The 8,875-nt window shown below is 39.3% G+C and overlaps 1 pseudogene; it reads left to right on the top strand.

Annotated features, from left to right (window-relative positions):
* The first annotated feature begins 4,541 nt into the window (after positions 1 to 4,541).
* Positions 4,542 to 8,829, top strand: LOC133121246 (uncharacterized; annotated as a pseudogene).
* The last annotated feature ends 46 nt before the right edge of the window (positions 8,830 to 8,875 follow it).

Below are 8,875 nucleotides of genomic sequence, written 5' to 3'. Positions count from 1 at the left end.
CTCCATATACAGTGCCTGCCAAAAGTATGGCAACAGTAAAATTAACAATTTGTTATTTTTGCTATTCCTGTATACTTTGGGATCAGCTGTAATTGCATGGTATTTACATGTGTATATGTTTTACTGTTTTACTATTTTACAGAAACAGCTTTTTGTGTTTTGAGTTCACATATGAGTGACACGTTTCTTTTTGCATGGACTGTTTAAAAGAGCACTGAGTGAGTGTCTAGCCTTGGATTTAGCCTTTTTTTAATCTGTGGAGATTGCATTTGGAGTCAGCAGACATACACGACCTACTGTATCACCAGCAGTCTCCAGAGTGAAGAGGTGGAAATATCATAAACCACCATACACAAAAGACTTCAACAGCGGAACAGAGGCTAGATTAGAAAGGCCAGATTAGAATTAGGTGGTCTGGAACAAAGTTTTATGGACAAATGAGACAGTACCAAAACGTCAGAAAGCTAAAAGTGTGGCCAAAGGATTCTGATTATTTCAAAATAAAATCAGCTGTTCTTGAGTTTTACAGGAGGCAATACACATAGAGCACATCTTCAAAGACAATGCCGATGTCTTTGATGAGGCTCACGAGTCGGTTCCGACCATAGACAAAATAAAAATAGTTTATTCCTGTCCTATGTTTCTCCACCAGGACAATCAGCTAAATCCTCATCCATTTTTTAACAGAATAGATAATGAACAATAACAGTGAGTGCTAGTTCAAGTTGATTAGATGAAAACATGATGGAATAGAAGATGTTCAGTCCTAAATAAGTTTTAATATACATTTTAATGTTCACAAAGACAAGTTACAAAGTAGCTGTAGCACATATAATGTCATATAATGATTCAAAATATTTTTCTTTAAAAAAAAATATTATTCTTTTCAGTTTAAACAGTCCCTGTCATCAGTCCCTGTGTTTTGCCATCCTACCTGTTTTTTAATTGTTATCGACTGCCTCGACAGAAATATAGATCCAATGGTTGTTCACTGTTAAACCTCAAACAAATCAATCTTCTGCCCTTTGTTAGAAAATCTCAAGCATCGGTCTCTGAATCTGAAACTGACATCACTGATATTCAAATGCCGCAAGATTTAAAACGTCGGCATGGGCTAGGAATTTTACATTTAAACGTACAGAGTCTAGTTCTGAAAATGGACGACATTAATGTATTAATGTCTTGGCTTTGAAAAAAATATTGGACTCTGATATTTACATACATGGATACAATATTTTCCAGTGTGATCATAATAGTAAAGGAGGCGAAGTATTGATTTACGTTAAAGAATGTTTTGTTTCCCATTAAATCACTTCCTCATCAACTCCCAAAAGCACTGAGTACATTGTTTTAGATATCAGCGCTGGGGGTAATAATCATTTAACAGTTATTGGTTTTTACCGTCCACCATCTGTAAACTGATGCCTTCGAGGACTTTGGGAAATTAATTTCTTCTTATGCCTCATCAGAATGACTACTTATGGCCGATATAAATCTGGATTGCCTATCGGATAACTCCTCTAGGCTTAAAGAGTTATGCATAGAATTAAATCTCTCGCAATTATTGTCCAAGGCAACAAGGCCAAGTTTTAAGAACCCTGCCAAGTCTACATTGATTGATGTCAAAACAAGCCTCACAAATACTCAGCATGCAGGATATTAGCACAGGATATTAGTGACCATTGTACAATTGCCTGCATCAGAGACACCAGATTAGGCAAGTTTAAACCTCAAAATTTAAAGAAGAAATTTTAAGAATTTAAATGAACAAGCTTTTATACATGACTTATACCAATTGGACCTATCAAGTGTTGCCCTCACTCCAGATGTTGAGCTAGCATTGGATTGTTTTACTACCGCCTTTCTCTCTGTGGCTGATAAACACGCTCAGTTTAAAAAACGCCATATTAAAAATAGAACAAATCCATGGTTCTCCTCTGAGCTTTCTCAGTTACTCAGAGGCAGAAATACAGCTTGGGCCATGGCAAGATCCACGGACTTGAATTCCGATTGGCTTTATTTCAGACAGCTTAGAAACAATTGCACTCTTCAGATAAAAAAGCTGTCTAAATTCTATCAGTGGGGGTAATTCATCTTCTTTCTGGAAAGCATTTAAATCACTAAACACAAAATCCTCACAAAAATAATCTCAAATTCGATTACTATTACTGAAAGAGAGGAAATTAGTGATGCCTTTAATCAGCACTTAATTTCTGCTGGCTATTTATTTGATAGAAACTTTGTGGCTCATTGTTTATGGAATACCTCTTTACCTAGCTCTGGTACTCAGAATGTCTGTCAAACAGCCCCTCCTACAGCTTGCTTCAATAAAAATCTTAATCAAACATTTATTTTAACAACCTTCTCCACATTGGAAGTTTGGAAAGCCTTAACTAAAATTGACCTTAGGAAAGCAACAGGGACTGATAAGCTTGACCCATGCGTTCTGCGTCTCTCTGCTGATCTGATTGCTAAACCATTGGCCCAAATCTTCAATTTGTTGATTCTTTCTGGTTCAATCCCTAAGACTTGGAAGGCAGCTAAAGTACTCCCGCTTCACAAGGTTGGTGACCAATTCAATATGAATAATTATCGGCCTATATCTAGGCTTTCATGTCTTGCTAGAATTTTTGAAACTCTAATCAATTCTCGGTTACATTCATTTGTATCCTTACATGGTATTTTACATCAATCAGGTTTTATAACTGGACATAGCACTATCTCAGCTGCATCCTTATTAATTAAAGACATAGTGAGCTCGCTTGATAAAAAGCGTCACTGTGCAGCCTTCTACATCGACCTATCGAAAGCCTTCGATACTGGTGACTGTGAGTTATTCTTACAAAGGCTATCTGCCATTGGTCTTGATAACTCAGCTTGCATCTGGTTTCAAAACGACCTACAGGATAGAACTCAGTGTATCTCAGTAGATGGAAAAGAATCAAACTTTCTCAGCATCGCTAAAGGTGTCCTGCAAGGCTGGACATTGGTGTTCACAATTTACGCAAATAATCTTGGTCTTTTGCAGAGTAATTGTAGATTACATTTCTATGCTGATGATACGGTTGTCTATACCAGTGCCCTCTCAGCCCAGCAGGCTATTATTGATCTTTAGCATGGCTTTAATTCTCTCCAGAAATCCCTCATTGACCATAAGCTGGTACTAAATGAAATTGAACAAGTCCCTCATTATAAGAATCTGGGTATCTGGGTTGACAATACTCTAACTTTTAAAACAAATATTGAGAATGTGTACACACATGCTGTACCGTCAACTCTTAAAGAATTGGATTCAGATTACCATTCTGCATTGTGTTTTATTACCAGGGACAGCTACCGTACACACCATTGTGAGCTTTATAAAAAAAGTAGTATGGCCCTTCCTTAATGTCAGGAGAGCCCAACATAGCATATTGTTTGTCTATAAAGCTCTTATTCAAGAATTACCTCATTATTTATGCTCACTACTCAAATACAAAACCAGCAATTACAACACACACGAAAATATTGATGAATGAGGACAATCTACCTATGAACAAGTCTCAGCTTCCTAGCAGAGACTGCCTTGTACCTTGTTGAATTCAGTATACCGTTGATCTTAAAGGAGCACTATCACACAGTGGTTCATCAGGTTACTGATTTAGTACTGCTATGTGAAATGATCGTTTAATTCGGTCCATCACGAAAAGACAGAGCATGCTTTTTAGCCTTATTTATTCACCATACAGAAATATCACTACTACTAATAACAATGGTTCATCAGGTTACTGATGTAGGACTGCTATTTTCTTGAACACAACTGTACCTACTGTCAATGGAGGTGGGTCATTCATGTTTTGGAGATATTTTAAGGAGTACTGCCACACTTTTTTGACTTGAGCTTATTTGGATTAAATGCTTAAATTATGTGTGTAGGCATTTTTAAAATGACCGTCAGTGTAGCCGTTACCCAGATATGGGGCAAACTTATCAAAACAAACACGTCCAGTGACTCTCCAGCTTGTGTTTCCCAGAAGGTAACAGGCGCTCAAACTCCACACTTGAATGCATTGACTGGTTTCTGGACTGCCACCCATCCAGGTGATCACATGACACTCTCAGGAAAATATGGTAATGTTAGCCTACAAATATCATGGAACCTAACTTGGCTAGCCTGAGCGATATGACAGACAGCCCAGCCAAGTTAAGGCACGGCACCATTGCAGCCATCAACGCCAGCAATCAGCCATCATTTTGTCATTCCACCGGCTCCATTGCAGCATCAATAAATCTGACAGTTAAATGCTGTGTTTTGCTAGCTCACTTTACATTGGACATCAACAGCTATGATGTTTTCACTCATTAGATTAACAACAATGCTCTGGTTCTGTTGTAACCAGCTAATTCAGATAGCTAGCTAAATTACAGACTGTGATGACATAGCCAACGTGAATAGAGACCCACTTTATAATTTATAAGGAGTTAAATAAGAAAAAACAAGCAGAACTAAATTTCTTATTAAAATCTATATGGGAATGAACACACGTGTCAACCATCGAGAAATGAACCTGCGATTCTCCAACTTTGACGCTGCCATCGAACGTGATGCGATGGCTACAGAAGAGCCACTGTCATTAATTACAATTCATTATTTCCCTCAATGTCCGATGGCTGATGGCGATTGCTGACGTTGATGGCTGCAGTGGAGCCGTGCCCTTAGAGGACCAGCTTTTCGATTTTAATGAAGAAAAAAAACCTTACAGTTTTGAGCCGGAATATACAGAGGAAGAATTGTGTAAGCGATGGAGTACCCATTCAAATAGCGATAAGCAATCAGAGCTGCCAGAAAGCTGTTGGCTTCGCCTGCCTCATCCTTCGCTGTCAAGTCTCTCTGACTCACGCAATTCTTCCTCTGTAAATTCTGGTAAGATTGTTATCTGTCAGGTTGTATTTCTTCATCAAAATTGAAAAGCTGTTATCTTCTGGGTAACACAGGCTTGAGATTCAAGCCAAACATGTCCAGTGCTGTCACTGTTTTGCCCCATATTTAGGAAGCAGCTACACTGGTGATTTTAAAAATGCCTACACACTTTAATTGAATAATTTATGCCTTTAATCCAAATAAGCTCACGTCAAAAAAGTGTGACAGTGCTTCTTAAAATATCTCCAAAACATCAAGGACCCTCCTCAATTGACAGTAGGTACAGTTGTGTTCAAGAAAATAGCAGTACTACATCAGTAACCTGATGAACCATTGTTATTATTAGTAGTGATATTTCTGTATGGTGAATACTTTTTAAGGCTAAAAAGCATGCTCTGTCTTTCCGTGATGGACCGAATTAAATTATCATTTCACAAACCTATCAACGGATTTCACTCCAATAGCCTAGCAACTGAAAATGGATCTGAAAACTTAAAATATATTTGTTGTGCCTCAAGCACTTGTTAGCCTACTGTTGCTACATACAGTAGTGTTCAAAACAATTGCAGTACAACATCAGTAACCTGATGAACCACTGTTATTAGTAGTAGTGATATTTCTGCATGGCAAATAATTTACTTGTAGATGTAGTAGTGTAATAGAAAAACAACAGACCCAACTGTCATGACATGCACGCTGCTTGTTCTGAGTAATTGACTCATTCATTGAAAGGGGCATGTTCAAAATAATTGCAGTGTGGAGTTTAATTTGAGAATTCATTCATTTTGTGAATTAACAGGTGTCATTAATTGTCCTTCATTAAGGAAGAAGGGAAGCAAATGTTTCACACATTGTTATAAAATATATTTCCTTCTGAATTGTAAAGTAAAATGGGCCGTTCCAAACATTGTTCGGAGGAACAATGCCATTTGATTAAAAAGTTGATTGAAGGGGGGAAAACGTATAAAGAAGTGCAGCAAATGATAGGATGCTCAGCTAAAATAATCTTGAACGCTTTAAAATGGCAACAAAACCCCAAAACAAGTGGAAGAATTCAAGCACCTACTGTTAAAACGGATCGAAGAATAGTCAGAATGGCAAAGATTCAGCCGTTCATCAGCTCCAGAAAGATCAAAGATGATCTACAATTACCTGTAAGTGCTGTTACAGTCAGAAGACGTTTGATTGAAGCTAAGCTATCAGCAAGAAGCCCCCGTGAAGCACCATTCTTGAAAAAAGGGCATATGCAGGATCAGTAAAAATTTTCCAAAGAACACATCGATTGGTCCAAAGAGAAATGGCGTAACATTCTGTGATGAGAGTAAAATTGTTCTTTTCGGGGCTAGTGGTCATCGACAGTACGTTGGGTTTCTATACCAGGGATCATGGATCAGTTTGAATACATCAAAATACTTGAAGAGATTATGTTGCCATATGCTGAAGAGGAAGTGAGAGCCAATTCCAAAACCCTCTTCTCTACAGTGAAACACCTCCTTCAACCACCTGATAACTCCCCTGACAACACCTCCACTGACCTGTGCAATAACATTCCGACCAAAACATAGTACAGAGACTGCCCTTGTCAAGATCACAAACAACCTCCTCCGTGCTGCAGACTCTGGACTTCTCACCATCCTCATCCTCCTCGACCTCAGCGCTGCTTTTGACACCATCTCCCACCCACTCCTTCTGGAGCGCCTAGCAACCCTGGGGGTCACCGGTACTGTGCTAGCCTGGCTAACATCCTACCTGATGGGGAGACAACAGTTTGTCAAGCTAAAACACCATAGGTCCAGGTCAGCTGCAGTTACCCATGGTGTCCCTCAGGGGTCAGTGCTTGGTCCACTATTGGTCCATTATTGTTCATCATTTACCTCCTCCCCCTTGGCCGTATCATGCGTTATCATCACATCAACTTTCACTGTTATGCAGACGATAAGCAACCAGGCCCTCTGTCCCCTTGCCCCCCCCGTCCCTCCTCAGCTGTCATTAAAACCTGGATGACTACAAACCTCCTTCAACTCAATGGCAATAAAACTGAAATCATGCTCATTGGTTCAAAATCCACATTGTCCAAAACACCCAGCTTCCTGGCAACCATTGATTGTTTCCCTGTCCCCCTGTCAACACAAGTCTAAAGCCTTGGCATCATCCTGGACAATACTTTATCCTTTTGTCCCCACATAAAAAACATCTCAAGGACTGCCTTTTTTCACCTCCGCAATATCTCCCAACTCCGCCCACTCTCCCACACCAGTGCTGAAACTCTAATCCATGCCTTTGTCACCTCCCGGCTGGATTACTGCAACAGCATCCTCTCAGGACTGCCCACCAAACTCACCAACAAACTTCAAATTATACAAAATTCTGCTGCCCGAATCCTCACCCGCACAAAATCTCATGAACAGATCACACCCATCCTCACTCAGCTACACTGGTTACCAGTTCAACAGCGCATTGATTTCAAGATCCTCCTACTCACATACAAGGCTTTGAACACCCTTGCACCCCCCTCTCTCTCTGACCTTCTTCACGACTACACCCCAACTTGCACTCTCCGCTCCTCCTCAGCTGGCCTCCTGTCTATCCCCACCACCCGACTCTCTACTATGGGTGCTCGAGCATTCAGCTCTACAGCACCCAGGCTCTGGAACTCTCTACCCATACACATCCGCCATACAGAGTCACTGTCATCTTTCAAAAAACTTCTCAAAACTCATGTGTTTACTCTTGCATACCCGTTTCCTTCCCTTTACATGTTGTTGTGTCTATCTCTGTCTGCTGTCTGTTTGTTTGATATTAATTGTATGTTCATTGTAAATTATTTTAAATGGGATATTTTGTATCATGTTTTACCATGTTTATTTTGTATTTTGCACAATGTAAGGTGACCTTGAGTGTCCAGAAAGGCGCCACTTCAAATACAATGTATTATTATTATTATTATTAAATGCCCCTGAAATGGGTGCTTCAACAAGACAACGACTGCAAACACATGAGTAAGCGAGCAACATCTTGGCTCCAGACAAAAAGGATTGAGATAATGGAGTGGCCAGCTCAATCCCCTGACCTCAACCACATTGAAAACTTTTGCAGTTTCTGAAGCAAAACCTAAAAATTCACAGGAACTGTGGAATGTAGTTTGTTCATCCTGGGCTGAAATACCTGTTTCTAGGCACCAGAGGTTGGTTGCCTTGATGCAACGCTTATGTGCAGCAGCAAAAACAATGGTTATGCAACTAAATATTAGTTCTGTAATTTAAAGTGAAGTTAAATCTTGAAAAATGTCTTCAGTTTACACAGTTTGAGAAAAAATGAGAAAAATGTCAACACTGCCATTTTTTGGAACAGATTAATATTCCTTTTCTTTGCTTCCTGTAAAAGAATAACGCAGATGTGATAAAATTAGCTAAAGCTTTGATTTGGAATTTAATGTGTGATGTTTCCACTACATTTGAAATATTGAACTAAAAGCTATTTAATATTTGCACTTTATTCACTTAACACACTGCTTTGAACACAACTGTATGAGATTCTTCTCCTTGTATGTATTCCTCTTTTGCTACCAAACATTTCAATGGTGTCTATGGCCAAAACATTACATTTTGGTCTCATCTGACACTAGCAGTCTTCCAGTCATAATTCCAATGTTGGTTTTGTTAGTGTGCTCAGTATGGGCTGTCTTCGTGCCACCCTTGCAAAGGGTTTGTTTGTATGGAGGTGCTATTTTATGGTTCTGAGACTTGGTGACCAAAAGACGCAACTAATCTCTACAATTCTTAAACTGTCATCCTTGGTTTCTTTATGGCCTTCATCAGTATCTTCCTCACCATCCATGGGGGCAATGTGCTCTTGCGTACTCTTCCTGGCAAGTTTGCAAACATTCCTTACATTTACATTTTTTAAGATTATTGCCCTTACAGTGCTAAGTGGTTTCAAACATTGAAACGTGAGAGGAAATGTAATTTAAATAAA

Source organism: Conger conger, chromosome 2, assembly GCF_963514075.1.
Source record: "Conger conger chromosome 2, fConCon1.1, whole genome shotgun sequence".
Lineage (NCBI taxonomy): Eukaryota > Metazoa > Chordata > Actinopteri > Anguilliformes > Congridae > Conger > Conger conger.
This window is presented reverse-complemented; position numbering and strand designations above follow the sequence as displayed.